The sequence below is a fragment of the Mesoplodon mirus genome (genome assembly GCF_964341445.2).
Source record: "Mesoplodon mirus genome assembly, chromosome: 7".
Lineage (NCBI taxonomy): Eukaryota > Metazoa > Chordata > Mammalia > Artiodactyla > Ziphiidae > Mesoplodon > Mesoplodon mirus.
This window is the reverse complement of record NC_138983.1, coordinates 102,825,904-102,852,358: the sequence shown is the minus strand read 5'-3', so window position 1 is coordinate 102,852,358 and position 26,455 is coordinate 102,825,904. Positions and strand designations below refer to the sequence as shown.

The 26,455-nt window shown below is 40.7% G+C and overlaps 1 long non-coding RNA gene across 1 annotated transcript in view; it reads left to right on the top strand.

The window, feature by feature from the left end:
- Positions 1 to 19,307: 19,307 nt before the first annotated feature.
- The window catches only part of LOC309807243, a 115,494-nt gene continuing 108,346 nt past the window's right edge, over positions 19,308 to 26,455 (top strand). The window contains exon 1 of the long non-coding RNA XR_014294535.1: positions 19,308 to 19,705. This is a non-coding gene — a long non-coding RNA (uncharacterized lncRNA). The remainder of the gene's footprint in view (positions 19,706 to 26,455) is intronic.

Genomic DNA, 26,455 nt, shown 5'->3' with positions numbered 1-26,455 from the left:
ATCTTGAAAATCCCAGCAGTTTTCCATAAAGAACATATTACTTATACTGTACCATATCCCCCAAATCCAAAACAGCAATCTCCAGCACCAGAAAAGATCACTTGGTCAGGCAGTAGTTAAGTAGCTGGCTCATGTTTGGAAGCCAAATTGTGTGGGAAAAAAATACTTTGGTTGAATACAAATATTTGAATTTGCATAAGTTAAATGTAATGCCTATGTGGCTCCACTGTATTTGAGGTCTTTCAAAGGACGTGTTAATCTTTATCGTATCAACATTGCAACCCACAATGGCAATGTCCTTTCTTCACTCCTTGAACTAGATGGTTCTTTAGGTGTCTCCTCAGCCACACACCCCTTTCTCTGAGAATGCACATTCCCCAACCAGGTTTACCCTACCTACTGCTGCTCTCTTGGCCACACCTGACTGGCTGATCAGTAGATAGTCTACCCAAGCCAGACCAATCAGGTTTCTCTTCTAACCCAAGCTGGGCCAATCAGCACCTGTGCCCTTGATATTTGGAAGTGGGACATGGAGTTACCACACAGGTCATTAATGGCCCGGAGCTGAAAGTCTTGATGCAGTTCCCAGCTGGGGTGGCCATTTCTCCCACTGTGTTTGGAGAAACAAAGCCAGTCTTAGAAAGAGATGGCCAGGATAGATAAGCAACAGGTAGAGACAAGAAACCAAGACCCAGGGAATTCCCTGGCAGTCCACCCTGCGCTTTCACTGCCAAGAGCCCGGACTCAATCCCTGGTCAGGGAGCTAGGATCCCATAAGCCACACCATGTGGCAAAAAAAAAAAAAAAAAGAAGAAGAAACCAAGACGACCCCCAGTGAGACAGTGCAGCAGACACTACAAGCCCCTTAGTCATTGCCTCCCTCTACTGTATAAGCAGCACGCGAAATGCCCTCATTTCCCAGCCTCCCTTGCAGCTAGACCTGGCTGTGTTGTTCAGTTCTGGCCAGTGACATGCAGGTGAAGGCCCTGGGCAGGGCTTCCCTTCTGGAATTAAAGGCAAGGCTTTGCTAGGAGAAAGTTTTTCTCTTTGTCCCTTTACCTTGTCTCCTTTTCCTCTCCTGGAGCTCGGACTTGGAGCTGGAGCAGCCATGTTGGGGATCACCAGGTAACAAGCAAGAGACCAAAGCCCACCTCAAAGGACAGTGGAGTGGAAAGACATGAAAAGCCTGGGTGGGAGCCTAGTGGCATCACTGTGCTCTGCACTGTACCTGAACTGCCTACCTCTGTACATCCTGTTGTAGAAATAAATCAGTCCTATCAGTTTCAGCCACTGTAGTCAGATGTACCTGTTTGTGCTGTGGAGCCAAGCACTCAAAAGTTAGTGACTTAAAATGGCGACTATTAGTTCTCATGATTCCAGGCGTCAAGCTGGCCACTTGTACTGGTCTGGTTGGTTTGGCTGGGGCTAGTTTAGGGTGGCTTCGTACATGCCTGCCTGGTCATTGCCAGGCAAGCTGGGTTAGGACAGTGGTTCTCAACTGGGGGCATTTTGCCACCCAGGGGGCATTTGGCAATGTCTGGACACACTTTGGTTGTTAAACTGGGGTGGGGGTGATACTATCATCTCGGGGTAGAGGCCAGGGATGCTGCTAAACATCCTGCAGTGCACAGAACAGCTGCCCACAACCAAGACTTATTTGATCCAATATGTCAATAGTACCGAGAATGAGAAACCCTGGTCTAGAAAGGCCTCAGCTGGGACGTCGGATTCTGCCTGGTGTGGTCCCTCATCACCCAGCAGGCCAGACCAGGCCACGTGTGGTGGGTACAGGTTTCCAAGAGCAACAGGAGAGAGAAAGCCCCAAAGCACACTTTTCAAGTCTCCACCTGCCATGTGTTTGCCAACATCTCATCAGACAAAGCAAGCCACATGGCTAGAGTTCATTTGGGAGGGGCTCCAAATTTTTACCATCTACCCACATCCAGGTTTCTGTTATTTAAAGCTGGAGGCAGCGCGCGCCCAGAGCGTTAACGGGCGGGGGCGGGGGTGTGGAGTTGGGAGGTCAACTGGGCCTCCTGGTAGCCTCCCTGAGTTCAACCAATCCAGTGAGGAGAAGCCGTGGGCGGGGCGAGCTCCCGCTGCCAGAGCGGCGTGAAAAATTTCCCAAGGCAGAGCAAAAACCTTTCCTGAGCGACTGAGCATGCCCGCTGGTGAAAGGTCCAGCCCAGCTTTCACCACATTCCAGACTCCAGAGGGACTTTTCTGAAACCCAGAGAATTGACCATGTCCTCAAACAGCTTAAAAGTCTTCCATGGCTCCCCCATGCCTCCTCAGGAAAAAAAGATCACACTTCAGTGGGTTTTTTATGCTTCATCCTCAACCAATTTCTTCAGCCACGTCTCCCACTACTTTTGCAAGAACTCTTTTGCTCCACGGATGTTGCAAACTTGCAGCTTCTCATACACACCATGTTCTCTGTGCACACAGGTTCACCTACCTGCGATTCTCTGCCCAGGCCCTCTCTACCAGGATAATTGCATCTGTGCTTTCTAGGTCTATGAAGACAGTCATGCTTCATCCCTTTGGCATAGCTCTTGTTTTTTTTTTTTTTTTGCATCTTTGTTGGAGTGTAGTTGCTTTACAATGGTGTGTCGGTTTCTGCTTTGTGGCAGGGTGAATCAGTTATGCATGTGCATGTGTTCCCATGTCTCTTCCCTCTTGCGTCTCCCTCCCTCCCGCCCTCCCTGTCCCACCCCTCTAGGTGGTCGCGGGGCGCCGAGCTGATCTCCCTGTGCTGTGCGGCTGCTTCCCACTAGCTATCTATTTTATGTTTGCTGGTGTATATGTGTCCATGGCATAGCTCTTCTTATTCTGTGTTGTGAATATACTCTATGTGCTCACATGTCTTATCTTCACTAGAATGTGAGCTACTTGAGGGCAGGGGTCTTGGCATATTTTACACCTGTATGGAACTCTAAGACCTAGCAGGGTGCCTGGCACAGGGTAGACACTCAATAATTGCTTATTGAATAAATGAATGGATTATGAGCTCCATGAAGGAAAAAAAAAAAAAAAAGCTGAAGGCTTTCCAACTGATGCAGAAAGTTGCCCTGATTCCTGATGACTTTCTGGTTCTTGGTTTCTTTCCTTGGAAAGGCCCATTCTAATGCCTGCCCTTGGGTTCCACTAGGACTTTTTGTATCACTCAAGATTCTCTGGTTGCAACCAACAGAAATCTCCTGTGGCTAACTTAAACAGAAAAGGAGTTTACTGAAAGGAAATGCGGAAGGTTAGAGAATCAACGGGCAAGCAAAGCTGAGGAGTCTGGACAGGCAGGAGCCATCTTTTCTTCCCCGTAGATGTCCCCTTTTTTGCTTCAGCCGGTTTGAGTTTCTGTTATTTGCAACCAAAATGGCATTTACTAAGACGCTCTGCACAGCCCCAACTGGTAGCTCTGAGAAGCTACCAGCGACCTTTCTTTCCCCTGACATTGTACCAAGGGACAGCAAGGTACCTGCAGTCCCCCCACCAGAACTCCCAATCTTCTGATCCCCCAAGAAGCTAAGCCAAACAACTTCCTTCCACCCTTGCCAATGGGGGCCCATTTGGATTCGTGACTTTGCAGATAAGGTGCCCTTCTCCAGCAACTTGGCAGAGCCAGCAGTGCCTGCTGTTGTGGAAACTGGGGTCATGAAGTGTCTATGGAAGAAAACAGCTTCCCCTGGATCCGTGTTGCAAAGTGTGTTCCTGGTAAGTGGAGTGGTTTCCAATTTTTTAGCGTCTTAGGAATGAAAGCAATACACTAACGATGAGAGGAAACCCAAAATCTGCTAATGCATTTATTTTATTATTATTATTATTATTTTTAAAATTTATGGCTGCATTGGGTCTTCGTTGCTGCGCCCGGGCTTTCTCTAGTTGTGTCGAGCAGGGGCTACTGTTTGTTGCATTGCGCGGGCTTCTCATTCCATGGCCTTCTCTTGTTGCGGAGCACAGGCTCTAGGCATGGAGGCTTCAGTAGTTGTGGCTCGCAGGCTCAAGAACGCAGGCTCAGTAGTTGTGGCGCACGGGCTTAGTTGCTCCGCGGCATGTGGGATCTTCCTGGACCAGGGCTCGAGCCTGTGTCCCCTGCATTGGCAGGCGGATTCTTAACCACTGCACCACCAGGGAAGCCCCTCATTTACTCTTAATGCTTCCCCCTGTTGAGGACAAACAGGAGGAAAAAAGAAAGGGCAGGGCTTCCTTGGTGGCGCAGTGGTTGAGAGTCCGCCTGCCAGTGCAGGGGACACGGGTTCGTGCTCCAGTCCGGGAGGATCTCACATGCCACCGAGCGGCTGGGCCCGTGAGCCATGGCTGCTGAGCCTGTGCGTCCAGAGCCTGTGCTCCGCAGCGGTAGAGGCCGCAACAGTGAGAGACCCACGTACCGAAAAGAAAAGAAAAAAAAAAAAGGGCAATAGCAAGGTTCCAAATGAGCTGAGAAATGACCTTCTAAAAGGGCTCTCAATCTGGCCTCTGGTAGATGTCTGTCGGGGTTTCTGCCCAGCCTAGACCTTCCTCAGGAGAGAAGACGTTTAGGGCTTACAGTGGGCTGACTGGTGGCCCCAAAGATCTCAGGCTCTAATCCCTGGGACCTGAGAATGTTACCTTACAAGGTAAAGTTTTGCAGATATAAGGATTTTGAGTTGAGACTATCCTCGCCCTAAGTGCCATCTGTAAGTGTACTTATAAGTGAGAGACAGGAGGAGATTATATACAAAGAAGAGGCGGAGGCAGTGACCACAGAGGCAGGACTAGAGTGCTGCACCTACAAGTCAAGGGATGCCAGCAGCTTCTGTGGTTAGAGTCTTTTGAACTCCTTGACTTTTCAGCTCCTAGGCTGTAAGATTTGAATCCGCAAATTCCCCAAGGAGAAAAGCTGCACCCAATGTCAAGCTTGCGTCTGTGTTTCCCTTCTCTCCAGAACTTGGCCCACATGTCTTGGTGTCTCTCTAACAGTCAGATGCCAGCGAACAGATGTTTTCTTACTTTATCCAGGTTTTCTAAAATTTCTTTAGACATCACCTGATCTTATGTTATTATTGAACTACCATCTCAATTACACCTAGGAAGAAAATTTACAATTTTTAGAGAAAATGGAACCCTGGTACAGTGTTGGTAGGAATGTAAACTGGCACAGCCACTGTGGAAAACAGTATGGAGGGTTCTCAGAAAACTAAAAATAGAACTACCATATGACCTCGAAACTCAACTCCTGGGTATAAATCCGAAAAAAACAAAAACACGTGTTTTCAAAAACATGTATTTGAAAAGATACATGCACCCCAATGTTCAGAGCGTCATTATTTACAATTACCCAGATATGGAAGCAACCTAAGTGTCATCAAGAGATGAATGGATAGGGGCTTCCCTGGTGGCGCAGTGGTTGACAGTCCGCCTGCCGATGCAGGGGACACGGGTTCGTGCCCCGGTCCGGGAAGATCCCACATGCCACGGAGCGGCTAGGCCCGTGAGCCATGGCCGCTAAGCCTGCACGTCCGGAGCCTGTGCTCCACAGCGGGAGAGGCCACAACACTGAGAGGCCCGCGTACCACAAAAAAAAAAACTGAGTGACAACTTAAATGATATATGAAATATTTTGCTGACTTACAAGAACATGCAGAATTAAATACGACCCAGGTGAAATGTTAATTTTATTTTAATGTGTATGTTGCGGTGGAGTCTTCAAGGTGCCAGAAAACAAGCATTCACCCATCCTGTTTGGAACTGCAGCACACAGACACCTTCAGTTACCAGTTCTGTTCATTCTACAGAATCATCTTGAGAAAACATACTGTTTTTTATGGACCTGGTATATATCTTAATTAGTTTGAAGAATTTCCCAAATACCTGTTAATATGTAGTTCTCCAATTCCAATCTTGTCACGTCCTGTACCAGTGACACAGCACATAGGAGTTTTATTTCTCTTTCTTTCTCTGGGTTGTTCACAACCTAATGAAAGAACAATGGAATGGCATCAAAGAGATCAGGGTTCCTGACTCAGATTTACCATAAAATAATAGTGTCCTCTTGGGAAAATTATAGTTATTCTAGGCCCCTTTCCTTTTCTTTCCTTTGACAGAGCTGCACTAGATGACCCCAAGGAACACTGCACTCTTTGCAGTCGTAGCTTCGATGTTATTGGTTTTTCTGAAACAAATGAGGACAATGACACGTGAAACTGTGCAACATCTGTGTAACTATGTGTTCTTAGAGTTGCCTCCATTTTACAGGTGATAAGATGGCTGAGCACAGAAGTAGATGTCTTGACCAGAGGTTCCAGAGTAGACGGAACTGAACCTCAAGTTTCCTTCTTTCCTGAAGCTCACTTAGCCAAAACATAGGCTTCTGAATATTAAGCTGTAAAGCATATTATCAGTGTGCTTTAAAAGAAGCGGTTCTTCTAGGATTTCCAATTAATAGCAGGAGGTTTTGAAATTCTTCAAAGATGATCTAATTTTGTGAGATTTACAGCTCTATTTTCCTGTCAAGCAAGTTGTATTAGTGCCAGATAATCACGTGAGCTTCCGGATGCTTCTCTGAACCTCTTGAAGTTTTCTTCTTGCTATCTGAAATTCATGCCAGATAAGCCTTTTTCTAGAGTGTATGTACAGACTTGTGTGTTTTTATACAGAAAAGCGATGCAGTGAGTGAGGACGGGGGTTAAGCCCTCATTCTCAGAGTGGTGTTGAGCTCCTGGTGAAATATAATCATCATTTCCTCAGAATCGAAAAGCAGTTATCTCTAGTTTTTAATCCCATTAACTATTTATACATTTATGTATGATACATGTATTTATTGTACCTACTAGGTGTGTTCTCTTTGGGAAGTACAAAGCTCTTTGAGACATAGGTTGTTCATTTTTTTGTTTTCCCACAAATACTGTGACCTTTTGAGCAGGAAGGTCTATATTTTACTAACATCTAGAACCAGCAGTTAACACGGTGTCTAAGATGTAGTCAATAAATATGAAATACATAAATGAACAGATTTTTAAGGAAGGGCCAGGACATGAACAAATAGAACTTTTTCATTTTCAGTCACAAAGCAACCAGAGACATAAAACTGATACAGACAACAAGTGCTGTGGTCATTCAAAGAAGGCGTAGAATAGATACAACAAGGATCTCCTCTATGGCACAGGGAACTCTACTCAATATTTTGTAATAACTTATAAGGGAAAAGAATGTGAAAAAGGAATCACTGTGCTGTACACCTGAAAGTAACACAACATTGTAAATCAACTATACTTAAATTAAAAAACAAACAAACAGACAACAACAACAAAAACCCAAAGAGGTCTTAGAAGTTTTTATGAGATTCCATAAGAGAAGCCAAATGAGGACGGGAGAGACGGCTTTTGAATCAATTCGGAGGAGAAGTTACAGAGAAACTTGCCTTTGACCTGAACTTGAGTTTCCATTAAAATTGCATCGCAGAGATATTACAGATGAAGGTAATCACATAAACTTACTACACTGAGACTTGCAGAGGTTATGAGTGTTGTTCAAGATCCCAAAGCAAACGCATTGTGGAATCAGAATTTTAAGTGAGGCCTAATGAACTAAAAACAAACAAACAAAAAAACAAACCCTTTCTGTGATACCATGTTGCCTTTGAAGTCATTCTATTGGTGGGTTGGTAGAAACTGGTTCCAGTGTTTCTTGCAGGAATGACTAGTTCTGTCCCCACCGCGGCCCCCCACCCCCGAGTTGATCCTCAAAGTTTCCTTTAGAATGGACTTGCTAAAATGCAGACCTGCAAGTATTCATGACGCCTGTGTCCAATCATTTCTCCTACCATTGCCTACTTCACTTCTGGATTATATGAACAATTCACTGTCTTCATTTATGCTTTTCCCTCCTCCAAGAATTCCTTTCTCCCTATGGGGTACCTGGGCAACCCACTTCATTTTTCAAACCTCAGTTTACATATTATGTCTTTTGTGCAGTCTTCTTTTTAGTGTTGTGATCACACGCTCCTTTTTGCTACCCTTGCACTTCTTCATTCCTGGTTGTTGCACTCGCTACACTGTATTGTGATTGTATTTTTTACATATATCTGTGTTCTCCTGGGCAACATTCCTTGGGGCCAGGGACTACCTTTTTTCATCTATTGATGTTGCCTTAGCGTGTTACTTGTTGCGAAGTAGTTAGTTATAAAAATAAGATTTGATTAAATTGAAAATTGTTATGCACATATTAGTTATTATCATTTACAGATATAACAGGAAAAAATATTAATGTTGGTGCTGAAAGTTCACTTCTAGTAAATGGTGGTGGTACATGACTTCACTTATATTATTTTCCCCACTATTTTATATCTTTCTACCTAATATCTCTTCTTTATTTCCATCTCTTTCTTTATTACTAAACCAAGAAAAACAGGGATGAGGGTAGGGCTAGGCCATACTTGGCTGGAATAGTAAAGAAATTGTGTGGGGTTTTGGTGAGAAAATCCTGAAGCATACAGGTCTGCATCTTCCCTTTTTTTTTTTTTTTTTTTTTTTTTTTTTTTGCGGTACGCGGGCCTCTCACTGTTGTGGCCTCTTCCGTTGTGGAGCACAAGCTCCGGACGTGCAGGCTCAGCGGCCATGGCTCACGGGCCTAGCCGCTACCCGGCATGTGGGACCTTCCTGGACCAGGGCACGAACCCGTGTCCCCTGCATCGGCAGGTGGACTTTCAACCACTGCGCCACCAGGGAAGCCCCTGTTTGAAGTTTTTTGATAAATAAGATTTGATAACACCGTTTTATAGAAACTTAGTTTGGACATTTCTGAACCTCTTTTCTTGTTTCCTTATGGAAGAAAGCTGCTTGTTTAGGGTCAATACTAATTCAATGGGGGTAAGATTTACACAGGACCAACCCTAGCATTCATAGTGTGTGGCACAGGAAACAACTTTGGCCATTTCAAGGAACAATATACTTAAGTGTATACAATGAATAAAATGGATGAACTACACAAATTTATGAGTTGAAAACCATAGAATCATAGAATTTTCTCACTGTAAAGCCTCTTCCTTTTCCAACTGCTTAACTTCAACCTCTGTTAAAGCACTTCAGTAACAGGGAGTTCTTGAGTTTAAAATGCAGTCGGTCCATTTTAGAGTTGAAAGGTTCTACTTGTCAAAATATTCATCCTTTTATCAACCTAAACCTGTCTACTTGGTCTAAAATCTTCAGTGTGGGACAGTCTAAACCCTTTTTCATAGGACAACTCCTAAAATAGTTTAGAGCGACCACCTACTTCTCTCCTGGTCTTGCTTCATGTCATCTATTCCCAGTTCCTTCAATTACTTCTTCTATAACAATATTTTAGATTGCAGACACTTTACTGAATTCATCACTTTCTTCAGTATAATAGCTGATTTGCTGAATGTGATATTTTGATCCTAAAGGGATTTGTTTACTGTTTTCTGAAAAGAATTAAAACATAAAATGTCCAATCAACCAATAATTCTTCACCTAACATGATTCATATACACCAATTGATAAGGAAATGTTAAAAATTCAAATTACTTCATTCTTAAAGAGTGATCATAGTATGTCCTTATTTATAATGTGCAGGAAATATGAATTTTCTTTCTGTGCATCTGTAACAGTGCCCTCTTGCAGGGTACAGAGGATACTCCATTGATGCTGCCTAATGATGTGTATGTGATATCCTGATATTTACTAAGAAGTTAGACATTCAAGAGGATTTTTTGTTCCCAACAGACATACATATATGAATTTTTATTCTCTATGTTTTGTGTGTTTCTAACTTTTATTATTCATCTATTGGCACTTAAGTGCATTCACCAAACTGCATCATAAACATCAAAGCAGATTACTTCACTTTACCTTTTATGAGATTATTATACTTATCAACCAATATCTGAGCCCTTAATATGGGCAAATCATCCTAGCCTGTTAAGCACAGAGGTACAGAGCATGGAGTTGAAAGGGCACACACCAAGATTTGAACAAATTACTTAATCTCTCTAAGTCTTCATTTTTGTATGTGAAAAATGAGAATAATTACAATGATTGAACTCATAAGGTGGATCGTAGAAAACATCTAGGTGCTACCTGTAAAGAGCTTGTTTGACTACCTGACAAAAATATCCATTCTTTATTAACATGATGGTGATGATGATGATGATGAAGCTACCAGCAGGTGTCCTTCTTAGGTCGGTAAGAATGGTGAATAAGCCACAAGATCATGTCTGTGAACATTTGCACTCTAAGGCTACACTGCCTTTGCCTTCCCAACTCCGGCTCCACGCCTCATCTGTTTCAACATCTCCCAAGATAGCTCAGGTCTTCTCCTCTATGAAGCTATTCTGAACTACTCCTCTAGAATGAACTTCAAATACATTGCTTGCACTTCTATTAATTTATATCAAGTACAAACTTCTGCAGTGGAATTGATTACACTTGATTGCAATTTTTGGCTCTATATCAACTTGCAACTCTTTTGAGGAAAGAAACTGGGTCTTATTCCTAGAAACGGAAACAGTGACAAGCAAATAAGTCATAAATGTCTAAATCGGCACATTGAAGTTATTTTTTCTAGAATGTTAGGGAAAACACTTAAGGGAAAGTCAGATTCATTGTTGTTCCCACAGTCCTAAGAATGGACTTTCTCATAACTTGTATAATTCTATATGTAACAAGTGAAGATTAATCAATGGCAGGTTTTCCTTCATTTATATTTATATAATCTTAAACTAATTTAAGAAAAGCCATCTCATCCTTCTGAGTTAAGTTACAAACATTAAGCATTTTAATATTTAAATAAGAGTGAGACTAGCTTTCTTCACAATTCTGTGTCCTCATATTTTTAAAGGATGTCAAAATTTAAACTTTTTTGTCTATCATCTTCTTCCAGATTCACTTAAAGTGTGGTTCTTAACATAATCCCAAGTTCTGAAACTAATTGAAGGTTAAACATCTAGTGATTTCAACCTCTTTTGGTCAGCCTCAACATTTCCTTCAAAAATAATTCCCATTGACCACAATATCTATACTTTCAGTCTATTTTTCCCTATAAAAACAAGAAAAAGTTCACGGTGACAGTTCCAGATTCATCCATGAGGGGGCAAACATGTCTCATACACACAATGAAGGGAAAACTAGTTACACTGGGGAAAAAATGGACATGGTGTCAATAGCAAGATTTGGCCCATATTAGAAAGAAAACAGTGATCCATATCTGTTTGAAGATAAGATGTTTGTTTAATTGTTACATTTTACTCCTATTTTCAATGCCAGGAAGAACACCTGAAGGATGGTATTCGGTGTAATAGTCAAACAAATGTCTCTTTAGAGAAAAGAAAAGCACTTGAAAACATTGCAAGTTCTGTTAAACTTATTTCTAGTCTAACAACTTTAAAATTAAAAGTAGTCTTGTAAAATGCATTTCTGAAAGACTTTATCAAAAATGCATACCTCCCCTCAGATAATGTCACTGAATTAAGGATCAAGAAATGAGAGACAGGAATTCAGCTGAAAGAAACATGGAGAATTCCTGTGTAACAGAGTGAAATGTGGAGGTTCTATCTGTGTTTGCCCTTACCATACCATTATCAGTCAAGATTTTCAGTTTTGTGTTCCAACCTGCAGTTAAAATCAAGTGTAGCGCTCAAGGCGTAATTCCTCAGTTCTCTGCTTACCCTGATTAGAGCCCATGGTCTGTCATTAGAAGCACTCTTTTGCAGAGACACTGTGAAGTCCCTTGGCCCTCACTCTTAGTCATATTGGCAGTGCAAAATGCCAGCCCTAGTGAAATAGAACTTATGCCAATTCAGCGTCTGGGCCAAACAACTAAACATGGCTGGAGAAAAAAATGAGCAGCCTTTCTAATTTGCCTCATTTAAATTCATAATCATTTTACCCCATGTGAACTCTTAGTACTTACTAGAAAACTGATTGCTGAATCAATTCTCTTCTGTCCTAGAGAACAATTTCATAACTCCTCTTTCTTTACGTCTATAACATATCTTCCTCTAAATTCTCAGCTGCTTCCTAATTCACTGAGAATACAGGAGGGATCAAAATAGAATATCCGTGAACTCCAAACACCAAGTCTACCATCCTACCTGGATCTATCTGAAACCACGTGTGCTGCCTTCCTTCTTCCTTTGGCAGAAGAAATGTTTGTCCTCTGTTCTAAGGCTGAACCCTCTACTCTGCACTGGATACCTCCCTTCTGGCCGAATCAGGGATTTCTCTTCTACTGTGTCTCCTCTTCCCTGTATCTTCCATTATTTGCTCTCTACCAGATGCTTTCATTAGCATGCAAAGGTCTAATACCTCTCCTCTTAAAGGGAAAAAGTCTTTCTCTCTTCCCATGTCCAATTCTAACCATTGCCCCATTGCTCTGCTCCTCTTTAGAGCAAAACGACTCAAACAACACAGCTCTACTTAACGTTTCATTTCCTTATCTCCCACTTACCTATTTTTGTCCTCTCCACTACACAGAAACTACTCTTCTTAAGGTTATTAGTGATATCTATTCTATGTTGCCAAGTCCTAGATTAAGTGATCAGTTCTCATCTTAATCTACCAGTAGGATTAATAATAACTCCCTCTTCCTTCTAACACCTACCACTTGGCTCATGAGACAGTTCGTCTTATCTCCCTGCTCACTTCTTATATCCTTTGCCGAATCCTCTAGAGGATGGAGTGTCTCCTGGCTCAGTCCTTCAACATCATGTATTCTCTGCCTATGCCTACTTATAAAGTGATTTCATCTGTAAATCTAGAGACTTTAAATACCATGATGATTTACCAATTTTCATCTACAGCCATGATAATCTCTTGCTGCTGAAATTCAGACTAGTATATCCAGTTGTCTACTTCACATGTCCACACATGCCATCACAAATTTAGTATGTCCAAAAACAAATTCTTAATCCTCTAAAGTTCTCTCTTGACCATCGCCTAAAAGACCCTAAGTGATTTTTCGCTAACCTAGCTTTCTAACCTTATCTTCTAACAATTTCCCTTTTGATCATTTCACTACAAACCAACTAACCTCCTAGTCTTTGGAACACATAAAGTATAAGCCCACCCACCTGCATACACCAAGCCTCTCTTTCAGTGTATTCATACGGTTTGCTCCCATACTTCTTTCAAATCTCCGCTCAAATGTTCCCTGACCACCCTATATACTTGCCCTAAACCTTGCATCATTACGCTGCTCCTTCATGGTCCTTCCACTAACATGCTATATTTATGTATTTATGGTGGTCTCCTTCCACTGGAACATAAGATCCATAAAGAAGAGATTTATTTGTTCACTCCTAGAGCCTACTGCTCTAGTGCCTAGAACAGCGGCACATATTAGACACTCCATCAATATCTGCTGAATGGATGAACATCCACTTGCCTGATGACCAAACACAGTTCATTGAAACTTACTTTTTAATCAAATTTCAATTTCCTCTTCTTATAAGCTTAAATTTGATTTGAAAAGTTGAATATTCATTTTTATTAAAAAATGAATAATTATAGAGACATAATTCTTTATAAATACTATTTAATAATCTATTCATTACAATGCAAAAGTTTTATTCAAAGTATACCTTTCTCCAGAAAGGATTTTTTGGTTTTCTTAGATTCTTTAAAAACTTAAGGTTAAAAAATTTAAAGAGCAATGCCTAAGTACATTGTTTTATTTCATGACTTCTACATGATGATTTATTTATTTATTTATTTATTTATTATTTTTTTTTTTTTGCGGTACGCGGGCCTCTCACTGTTGTGGCCTCTCCCGTTGCGGAGCACAGGCTCCGGACGCACAGGCCCAGCGGCCATGGCTCACGGGCCTTGCCGCTCTGCGGCATGTGGGATCCTCCCAGACTGGGGCACGAACCCGTGTCCCCTGCATTGGCAGGCGGACTCCCAACCACTGCGCCACCAGGGAAGCCCGATGATTTATTTTTAAAAGGGTTTATTTGAGAATTACTTACACCACACTATTGAATGTATCATATGCCATTTACCAAGCATCTCACTTAAGTACACATACATTTCTCAATTAAATCTAGGCTTCCAATTATAGAATACTACCTGTATTATATAGGTCTGGTATTATATGTGAACTCCTTGCCAGTAAAAACAAGGTGAATTCTTAGCGATGTCTAAAGAAACCGTTACTGTTCTGTTTGTAGTCATTTCCCTTCTTCCATTTTCCTATTTCTGTTACAGATATTCAATATGAAATATCAATCTTCATATGAATGATCATTTTCTTGTACTCTTGTATCCGTGCTTTCATATTAATGCAGGAAATTTTTAGTCCAGCTATAATTACTTGAACGCAATTCTATTTCTATTACTATAGCTTTGCCATCCCTAGACTACATTTGTGCATATTTTACATGATATAATTTCTGGCCTCATTGAAAGGGTAGATGATTATCATAAAATTTTAAGATTTCTGTAGAGTATGATTAATCAACCTAAGCTGAGCAGCTACCACACACACACACACACACACACACACACAAAGGTACTATTATTATAGAAATTCTCCTCCTACCCTTTCTCATAAGTCAAAATTATGTAAAACAATATTGATTGTCATGCGGTGAGTGCCCAATTCTTTCCTAGTAAACTAAATTCCCAGCTTTAGGCAGATCCCTATGTAGTGAAGAGGGCAGGAGACCTGGCAGTCAGTGGATGACAGATGCCTGGGCCAAATCACCCTGACAACTCCTCTCCATAATAAATCTGAGAAGCTAATCTCTGCTAAATTGTTAATGGCTGCTAATCAGATACTGGATACATGGTTACCCCTCTTGATAGTATATTTGCATTTAAATGAGTCCTTTCTGGAAGGACTCCTTAAACCAAAGGAGTGGTCCTAATGCTGACAGCTTCAGGCACCCAGGGCCTCTGGCTCAGGTTTTCATATTGTCCTTTGCGGAGACGCATGATATCATGAGGCCATTTGATCTGTAATTCCAGAATATCAGAAAGGAATTACTGCAGACCTCAAAGTCATGATCCGAAGATTGTTTTTTAAAAAAGGGTTCTTCAATGAAAAGTCATAGATTAAAAAACTGATCTATTTCACCTCACCCTAGCCACTATTCATTAAATTAAATTATCTGGCATACTGGTGTATGTCAAGTTCCAAGCAGATAGATTCAAACCATACATGTTGACGTAAGACATTTCTCATTTCATTTCTTTTCTTTCTCTTTCCCCTATGTCTCTCGCCATGGTATAGCATCTGAAGCAGTTAATTCCTGCCATTTAATATCTTTAATTTTTGTTTTATCCCAAGCACCATCAACATTGATTGTCTTCTATGAGTAAAAAGCACCTGGCAAGAGTACTTTCATGGATGAAGGAGCCTGAATTATCATGAGAAACTATCTATACCTCCAGTGAGTCTGGCTTCACAGAGTGAAAACTATACAAGGAAGGACAATCCAATATGTTATGTAACTGTCCCAAATCGCCACACTTAATCCCCACTGTTTCAAACAAATTGAAAGAAAAGATTAAACATCTACTTTCACTCTTAAGGACAAGCCTATGTAATAGCCATTGTTCTCCTTATTTCAAAAATGAGACAAAGTCAGGCTGTGAATGGAAGGATCCAATCCCCAGTCTGTTCAACTACAAAACCCCTGACCTTCAGGGTCATCCTTGTCTTCTTCTCATCCTCTGTCAACCTTATATGGACCTTTACCTCCAACACTGATACCTAGCAAATCCTTCCACTACATTATAAATTATTAACCATAAGGTTTAGCATGTTCTCTCTTCCAAGGTATTTAGAACTTTAAAGGAGAAAGAAGCCTGCCCAAGTGGACAAAGCTAACACCTATCAAGCATGAGCTCCCAACATTTGCACCAGACAATTTCATATCATCTCCTTATAAACTGACAATAATCTTTGTGAGGTTGAGATCCTAACCTTCTTTTTACTGTGGATCCCTTTGACAATATGGAGTAGCCCATTTAAATAGTCTTAAAATAACACTTTTAAATTCATAAAATATAATACATAGAATCTCAAAAGAAACTAGTTACTATGTTTTAAATGCAGTCATTAGAATATTTTAAAAAGCAAATTTGTGATATAGAAACGAATGGGTATTTAAACTCATTAAATAGCAAGATATAACAGAGACTCTACTAACTACTATAGTTAAAAATAGTGATGTTGGGGTGATGGGTTAACAATTCTGATACATGTGTACTGAAATTGAACAATTAAATAAATAGATGGTGGATGGTGGTAGCCACATTTCTCAATATTGAAGTATGAATTTACAGATAAACGAGGAAAAAGCTAAACTAATCTCAGCATTAATGGATTATAGTTGCAGACATCAGTATACACTCAGCTCAATATAGATATAGATAGTTATATATAGAAATGTTTACTGATATGTGTATATACATGGGTTACTATACATATCTATTTCTTTGTTCTCTCCGTTAAGAGAGCCTAATCAAATAATACCCCATTAGCAACAGCACATCTAGAGCCCAGCTCTTGGTTTCTGTTACTACTCTCCAATAGAAGGAATCAGGGCTCCTCAGAGAAACGACTGATTCTAGGACTGGGGCAGGAAATACACAAAATGAGCCTGGAGCACCTTGTGGTACCAGAAAGTCAGGAAGTGTTAAACACACACACAAACATGCATGCTAAACACATATACACACAGATACACAGACACACACAAACTCACACACCCCAAAGGGAGTATGTCAAAGGAGCACAGGCGCCAAAAGCAAAAGCCCCCAATGGCCAAAGCTGGAACAATTCAAACAACAAAATAAAGTAGTATTGGATTATAACCCAAAGGATAAAATAGATATCCACGAGTCTATACTGATATAAATAAATATCAATAATTGAATAAATTAATATTTGGGGGGAAATAGACAACTCTGTGTGGAAGAATTCCAAATATTTTATGTACATACTCTGTCCTCAAGGAGGTGGATCATAACTCTCCACTCTTTGGGTTTGTGCTTCACATAGTGACTTCCTTCCAACAAGTGTAGTGTGGAAGGGGTGGAGGAGTGACTTTCCAGTGGAGAAATCTGAGACACGACCTCAGCCAGGTTATCAAGGTCAACATCAACAGTCAAATCACGTGGATAGCATGGACCCTTGATAAGATGTTATAAAAAAGGCACTTTATCTGGTTGTCCTCCCAATAAACCATAATCCCAGCCTTACCATGAGAAAAGCATTGGACAGTTTACATTAGTGAGGTATGCTACAAAACACTTGATCACTGCTCCTCAAAACCGTCAAGGTTGGGGCTTCCCTGGTGGCGCAGTGGTTGAGAGCCCACCTGCCAATGCAGGGGACACGGGTTCGAGCACTGGCCTGGGAAGATCCCACATGCCAGGGAGCAACTAAACCCGTGAGCCACAACTACTGAGCCCATGTGCTGCAACTACGGAGGCCCAGGCGCCTACAGCCCGTGCTCCACAACGAGAGAGGCCACTTCAATCAGAGGCCGGCGCACTGCAACAAAGAGTAACCCCCGCTCTCTGCAACTAGAGAAAGCCCGCGCGCAGCAACGAACACCCAACACAGCCATAAATAAATAAATAAATAACTGTCAAGGTTATCAAAAACAAGAAAAGCCTGAGAAACTACCACAGCCCAGAGGAGCCTAAGAGGGCTTGATAACTAAATGTAATGTGGTGTCCTGGATGGAAGCCTGAAATGGAATTAAGGACACTAGGCAAAAGCCAAGGAAATCTGAATAAAGTACAGACTCTGGTTAATATTATTTTATTAATATTGGCTCATTAATTGTAAAAAAGGTACCACACTAGTGTACGGTGTCAATAATAGAGGAAATTGGGAATGAGATATATAAGAACTCTGTATTATCCCCTTAATTTTTCTGTATATCTAAAACCATTCTAAAATAGATATAGTCTATTAGATAAAACAAAAAAGGTAATGATTTGATTGTGACATCAGAGTAGTGATACTTTGAGATATCTATAAAACTGCCTTAGGAAATTGTCTGTGATATCTGCTGGGGATATAGGCACAGGTACTCCTAATATTATTGTGGTTTGTTGTCTGCATTTAGATTTAAAGGACATGCTAAATACTAAATTGCAGTTAGAGGTTAGTGAAATTAAAGATGTAATATTCCCATCCAGATTCCACATACACTTTGATACATATTAAGAATCCCCTGCTCTTTGGTGAGGTCTAATTTTATGAAAGTGAAACACAGAGAGATGAATTAGGTTGTTCCAGCTTTTAAAAAGCCCGCATTCTAGGGTCAAGAATTCTTACTGAGCCTTGTTGAAACTGTTTGCTACACTACCTCCTAATTTTGGAACTGCTAAACAGAGAGTTGGGAAGGCTTCCTAGAGTAAAAGTACTGCCTTGGCCTTGTGCAATTATACTGTTTAGGTTGCTGGACAAATCCAAGGATAAAACTGGCCTGGACCTAGTGATGGGCAATTCCAAAAGCAAGCTGAATGTGAGAAGTTCACTCAGAGAACCCTAGTGTCAAAGAGCCTCTCTACTTGGGAATGGCTCAACACTGGGAAAATAAACCCTGGTTCAGCTGTAAAGAGAGCACATCCTTGGCCTTTTTTCCCCCTTAAATCCGGAAACTGATGATCTGGTCAGCTTAGGAGAGGGAGGGAGGGAAGGAGGGAGGGCGGAAGATGAGAGAGAGAGAGAAACCTGTTAATAGCTGGTGCCAATTTAAAGAGAGAAGGAAAGGGCTTATTATATACGTATATGCTAATATGATTCTTAAAGCCAATTCTGATCAATCCTTCGGGAAAGAAAGAGATGCAGCCATCTGTTAATGTGGCTTCAGCTTCTTTGTTTTCAGATGTTACAGCTGTCACCAGACCAGCCATTCCACTTGGGGCGAGGCCAGGGGGTTAGAGGGGGAACATCTGTCCACTAAGGACACCACTAAACAGCAACAAAATCTTGGGGCGACCCCTCTCTCTTTCCTCGAGTGCTTTCGCTAGCCGGTCCTACTTCCCCACTCCTTTGGGAGTTTCCTGTTCCATTACGTAAGCAAGAGGGCGAGAGGTCCCAGCTTTCCTAATTGTGAGTGGTTTGGCTGGGTGTGTACGTGCGAGTGACTGTGTGTGTGTGGGGGGGGGAGTGGAGCTCGCTACAAGGGGCTTAGAAAAACTAGTCGCCAATTTAAAATATTTTCGGAGTGTTTGAATATCTTAAGAGCTAATCCCACTCTCAAATTCAGCGAAATGAACAATACAGATAAGGAAGATGAAGAGGGTGGAAAACCCACACAGCGGAATGGAGCCGTCCATGCCGCGGGAGTGACAGGGGAGCGCTCAGAGGAAAGGCGCTCTGCAGGGAAAGTCACTCTGGCTCTTCTCTCTCGGTCCACCAGCCGGCGACGCTTCTTCTGTAAAAGCATTCCTAGAAAATAACCCTACAACCGGGAAGGGTAGCGATCGTTGAGCGCAGTTTGCAGGAGCCGGTGCCCGCAGCCGGGAGAGGCCCCTCTCCCCCCGCGGCTGGCGCGGAATGTGGCGATCCGGCCAGGGGCGGGGGATGACTTCCGGCGGCCGGAGCTCAGCGCCGGGAGCAGCTGCTGCAGCTGGCAGGTGGGGTGGGGGCCGGCCGAGCTGGCCACACACAGACGCGGCGCGGCGGCACTGCGGCCCCCGGGCAGCCGGCGCCGGGGACATGCGCTGATTCGATCCCTCCGGAGAAGGTAAGCAGCCCGGCTATTATTAGCCTCGGCCACACTGCGCGGTGCTTTCTGCTTGGTTAGTAATGGGGTTTGTAATACAGAGGGAAGAAGGGGAATATCCCTGCCGCCTTCTGCAATGGGAAAAGGAGCAACAACTGAAATTGAAATGTTAATCAGCCAAGTGCTTGAGATTATTGGAGGAGCGGTGTTACTGGGCAAACAAAGAAGGCGGTCAGCCTCTGTAATCTTAAGATAATCAACCATTGCTGTGCTACACTCGCTTAGATATTGAAGAGGATTCCGAATGTAAAATAATTTGAGTTGCACTTTTACGTTGCTACCTTCAACCTTCGCTTGGTTAATTTGTGGTTTGCGAGCAGCAGGTTCTTGTCAGCAGCCTGGAGAAGTAATCGGAAATCTTCCTTCTCCTTTTGCGTTCCTCAGCCTCCTCCCTTTCCAGTTATCAGAATGGGTCTGCACATTTCAACGTCAAACATCCACTTCAATACTGAACCTTTAGAAAGAATCTCAAATTAGAGGAGAAATTTACCTCCTGGAGTTCAGCTTGGGTTGAGCAGCACTTGTCCCCACTTCTCCCTTCATTTACCATCTTCTCTTGTCAATCATTTCATTGATTCCCCCCCCCCCCCGCCGGGGATGCTGTGCTCATTAACAAACCAGCTCTTGTCAGCTCCTGTCCACCACCTGTGTTCCGTGACTGATTTTTCAAGGACCCAGAAAGGGCATTGCCTTATACCACGTTTGGACTGTTATCTGTGTCCTTCCCCAAAATGCATGGCATGAAAAATCCTTTAAGCCCAGTACCAATATGGTTTCCGATAACTCCCTTCATTGTAGTCACTGCAGCTACCAGATGGGTTTCAAGGACAGCAGAATCTATTGGGGTGTGAGAAAGAGGGCTCTACCTACATATTTTGTGCATAAGAATAGGTGGAAGTAGAAATGCAAATGTCAGTCTATCCCGTTTTTCTTGAAGGTTTTTTAGTCCAGCTAGGTTGTGAGACAGCTAGCTGGGTAGGGTATGGGGCAAGTCCTCCTGCAAAAGCAAGCAGTGTGTTTGTCCTAGGATTCCCCCAATAACCTCAAAAGAGTTTCCAGAGAGACTTTTCCCCCAGGCAGTCAGAAAGCCAGGGGAGGTGGCCAAGGTAAACCTCAGGTTATTTGGGCATCCTCAAGTTAGTCTCCCCTTTTAGGGGTTCTGACCTAGGATTTCCCCACAAACGCTTTGCTCCTGAGCTCAAGTGCCCATTCTTGTTGCTCACCTAGGGATGTACAATTGAATGATATTCTGTGAAATGGTGAAGATTGCTATGGTGGGGATTGCAAATGTGCCACTTCACCAACAGAGAACAGTTGTAATAAGCCAGACTGTGTGGTGTCTGTGTGCCAATATTCCATTTAAAAAGAGGCTTGTTATCTTTAAATCTGAAATTAAAGAGACGGTTTGACTCAAAAGGCCATGGATTTTATTTTAACAAATTAAAATAGGAGATCAATAAAAAAGAGGGCCAGGGTTTATAGCTAACCTTCTTAGGTTTTTTGTTTTTGTTTTTTTGTTTTGTTTTGTTTTGCGGTATGCGGGCCTCTCCCTGTTGTGGCCTCTCCCGTTGCGGAGCACAGGCTCCGGACGCGCAGGCTCAGCGGCCATGGCTCACGGGCCCAGTCGCTCCGCGGCATGTGGGATTTCCCCGGACTGGGGCACGAACCCGTGTCCCCTGCATCGGCAGACGGACTCTCAACCACTACGCCACCAGGGAAGCCCCTTACCTTCTTTTTTAAATATTGCTTTAGAACAAGATACTGGTTCTGAAGAATCATGTTACTTCTATTATATATCGTTATTGTTTTTCTGATTACAAATTCTCTATTTATAAATACACTTTGGAAAGACTTGAGTTGGTTTCTTTGTCTCTATCTTCAGTATATGAGGCAGAAGGAGTGGAGGCGGGTGGGCAAATCCCACTCCAAATGGCCCACTCAGAGAACTGTTCCCCGGACCATGCAAAGCTCTGGACCGAAATTGTTTTGGCTGGTTGTTATTATTACCTTTAAATTTGGTTTGGGTTTGAAAGATTAAATTTTCAATATTCTAAAATTTTGACTCAGGCACACCAAGTAGAAGAGAGAACAAAGAACAAGAATAGCAAAACTATTTTCCACCTTTCTTACCTAATTGTAAAATATTTAATTATATGAATAATTATTCTGAATAATAAGTGAAAAACATATTAAAATAATAATTCATTTTTAAGAAAGTAGCCCAAGGTTTATGAAATACAGGTTAGTGCAATTGATCTTAAGTACAGTAAAAATTTCTGTAATTTTAAAAGGTGTTTTTATGTTGAGTATTAGTACATGAAAATATGCTAATGATGGTTAGAAATTGAAATGTCTGTTACTTGGTTTCTGAAGAAACTGAATTCTTTGGCAAGAAATGGGTCAGGATTAGGGGACTGGAGCCGCCAAAGCCGGCATCATACCTGCCAGTGATTTTATAGGTGAGATGAATGCATTAAGTTATGGATTAGGGTTGGAGAAGCCTTCTGGGGAAGAAAGAAAACAAGATAGAAAATAGAATTTGTTATTTTAGTGCAACTAAGATAATTAAATTTAAGTTATTTCTGAGTTTGGACTTTGTTATATTTCAACAATTTCTGAGGAAAGTTTCTAAATTCAAAGCCCTAGGTAGAAATAGTTGTATGATTTCCTATCCGAAACTGATTTATGACTCTATTTCCTTTGTTAAAAACGTTTCCCAGAGAAAGGCAAAATTAATTGCCCGGTGTTAAGGAGGAGGAGTAATACCAAATAGAAGGATGTACGCTATTAGTTGCTAAATGAACTGTGGGAACTTTTTTGTAGATTTGACAAGATAGAATTGAAATCAATCTGTTGCTTTCCAATCACGTAAAAAAAAAACATTTAGTCTGGTGGGTGGTCAGTGTTATCAGTAATTTAAGACTTGAGTACCGATTTAGGATTCAAAGTTGCTTCTCCTTACAAAAGGCATTTTCTGGTGCTGCATTACTGCCATTAGCTACAATTGAAATAGACTTATCCTGAGATTTTGAAAAACAGAAAAAGAAATAGTAGGATTAATAAGGCTTTGCCTCCACTGAGAATGGGTAGAAAAAGTGCTATTTTGAAAGTTATCAATGGCCTCTTAATCGCCAGATTTCTGCGCTGTTTCAACCTGCTCTTTATGTCTTTATTTTTAAGTTCTCTTCTAAGTTCTTTTTTAAAAATTTTACTGCTTAGTGTTTTATTCACTAAAATAGCATTTTTAATTGAAGTAGAGTTGATGTGTAATATTATATAAGTTACAGGTGTAAAATATAGTGACTCACAATGTTTAAAGGTTATACTCCATTTATAGTTATTCTAAAATATTGGCTATATTTTCTGTGCTATGCAATATATCCTTATAGCTCATTTTATAATAATAGTTTGTACCTCCTAATCTCCTATCCCTATATTGTTCTTTTTTTTAAATTAAATACTTGTGTTCAAAAGTATTGTTAATAAGTAATATATAAAGAGATATCTCTTTATCTAGTTTCTCACTAATCCCCTTAAATTACCTCATGACCAGCCTAAAACAAGTGCTGTTTATTTCTAGTTTGTGCCTCATGATATCATGACTATATGTCTTCATTTGTTCCTTTCACTCACCCTGCTACACGTTGAAACCTTGCTCACAGCATACACTGCCTCTTCCATGAACCCTTCCCCATACCCACCTTCCTTCTCATTTCAGATGTGTTTCTCCCTTGTCTAAATTCCTATGGCACTTCCTATTTTGGTCTATCCTTTAGTTTGAACATGATTTGCTGTTGTAAAATAACCCTAGAGAGCAGAGTCTTTGACTAACGACTTTTTATTACCTGCAACTCATAATACAGTGCCTAGCTATGTATATGCAAAGTAGATGTTCAGCAGTCTGATGTTAGTGAAGAAATTAGCTATTATTTTCCAGGGGTGTATATCCACCTACTCTGATATCCAAGTTAGGCTCTAAATAATGTGTGCAAGTACATTTTAGTTTAAAATCCCTATATAATAATATAGTGAAAGTACATTCAGTTATATTCAACAAAAGTTATTGTGAGCTTACATGCCCTTAAGTGGATATTGGCTCATCCGTATCAAAAAGCATAGTAAGCATTACAAAAGAAAACTTCAAAGAAGACATTGTACCAGCTTTCAGTATGCTTTCATTCTACTGAAAACAAGTAAGCAGGGGAAGATGTCTTGCATAAGTAAGTACTAGTCTTAAAGCGCTCTGCTAGGTACTTTCATCTATGGTGTATAACTTCATCCTGCTACTATATGCTAATTTTACGCTGAGACTCAGAGATCTTACCTAAATGGCAGAGATTCTTTCCACATTCACATGCTGTTCTTTGAAGTGTTAACGAGTGAAGGAAAACTATAAAACATAATCAGAGTAGTTTAAAATGGTTTTGTGATCAGGCTTTCCAGTGCTTTTTAAACTTTTGGGTCTTAACATCCCCTTTAATAATTCAATAAAGGCTATGCATCCACTCCCCAAGTACATACACAACACACATACACAGAATTTTGCCTGTAATTGCAGGTGTTTGCGGACCTAATAAAGCCCTCCTTTGCAAATGCTTTAAGGACATCTACGCTGGGCTCAGTTTTTCTTTTTGCTTGTTCTATGCTTAACATTTATTTTTGTACCTATTAAAATTAAACAAATTATTATCTGTTATAGTTGAGGTATAAACCTAAGCAGCTTCGTACTTTACAACTTTTCTTTTTGCATTTTTGTATTCTGTCCTCTCTCACACAAACACACACATTTATATAAATGAGATCAAATAATACTTTTCTGTGAAGAGAATGCTTAGAATTTATTCTTAACAATTTTTCTATATATCACACGTCAGTGTTAGCTATAGTCATCATGTTGTACATTATGTCCATAGTATGTATTTATCTTACAATTGGAAGCTTGTACCTTTGACCGTCTTCCTCCAACTTCCCCTCCCCTGACCCTCTGTCTCCTGTAACCACAGGTCTGATCTCTTTTTCTATGATTGTTTTCTTTTTTTTTAGGTTCCACTCATAAGTGAGATCATATAGTGTTTGCCTTTCTTTCTCTGACTTATTTAACTTAGCATAAAGCCTTCAAGGTCCATTTCTGTTGTCTCAAATGGTAGCATTTCTTTGTTTTCTTACAGATGAATAATATTTCAGTGTGTGTGTGTGTGTGTGTATACCTATAATATGTATATACCTATAAATATATAAAACAACCTCTTTACCCACTTGTCCATCAATGGGCACTTAGATTGTTTCCATGTCTTGGCTATTATAAATAATGCTGCTATGAACATGGGGGTGCAGATATCTTTTTGAGTTAGTGTTTTCATTTTCTTTGGATATATTCCTAGAAGTGGAGTTGCTAGATATATGTAGTTCTAGTGTTAATTTTTGAGGCTCCTCCATACTGTTTTCCATACTGGCTTTACCAATTTACAATCCCACCAACAGCACAAGGGTTCCCTTTTCTCCACATCCTCACGAGCATTTGTTATCTCTTGACATTTTTGAGGATGACCGTTCTAACAGGTGTGAAGTATTATCTCAATGTGGTTTTAATGTGCATTTCCCTAATGACTAGTGGTATTGAGCATCTTTTCATGTACCTGTTGGCTTTTCGTGTGTCTTCTTTGGAGGAATGTCTATTCGGGTCCTTTGCTCATTTTTTTAATTGGGTAATTTTTTTTTTTTTGCTATTGATTTGTATGAATTTTTAATTTATTTTGGATATTAACCATTATCAGATATATGGTTTACAAATACGTTTTTCCCATTCTATAGGTTGTCTTTTCAATCAGTTTGTTGATTTGTTTTTGTTTTTGTTTGCTGTGCAGAAGCTTTTTAGTTTGATGTAGTTCCATTTGTTTATTTTTTATTTTGTCGTTTGTGTTTTCAGTGTCATATCCAAAAAGTCATTACCAAACCCATGTAATGAGCTTTATTCCTATGTTTTCTTCTGGCAGTTGCATAGTTTCAGGTCTTACATTTGAGTCTTTAATCCAGTTCAAGTTAGTTTTGTGAGTGGTATAAGATATTGGTCCAATTTCATTCTTTTACATGTGAATATCCAATTATCCCAGGGTTCCCTCGTATGTAACTTCTCTCTTTTCTCTTGCTGGTCTTAAAATTCTTTCTTTGTTTTTGACTTTTGGTGATTTAATTGCAATGTGTCTCAGAGTAGCCCTATTTGAGTTCAACCTGTTTGGGCTTGTTTGGGCTTCATGGATATGGATGTCCATTTCTCATCCTAGGTTTGGGAAGGTTTCATCCATTATTGCTTTAAATATACTTTTTTTCCCTTTCTCTCTCTCTTTTCTTTTTCTGGAATTCCCATAACATGAACATTGTTTACTTTGTTGTGTCCCATAATTTCCATAGGCTTTCTTCACTCTTTTTATTCTTTTCCTTTTTGTTCCTTTCACTGGGTAATTTCTAAAGTTCTATCCTCCAGTTTGCTGATTCTTTCTTCTGCATGGTTGAATCTACCTTTGAAACTTTTTATTGAATTCTTCAGTTCAGTTATTGTATTTTTAAAATCTAGTGCTCCTGTTTTTTTGATGTTGCTATTTCCTTGTCAAACTTCTTGTCTTGTTCATGCATTGTTTTCCTAATTTCACTTAGCTGTCTGTGCTTTCTTGTAGTTCACTAAACTTCCTTAGGCGGATTATTCTGAATTCTTTG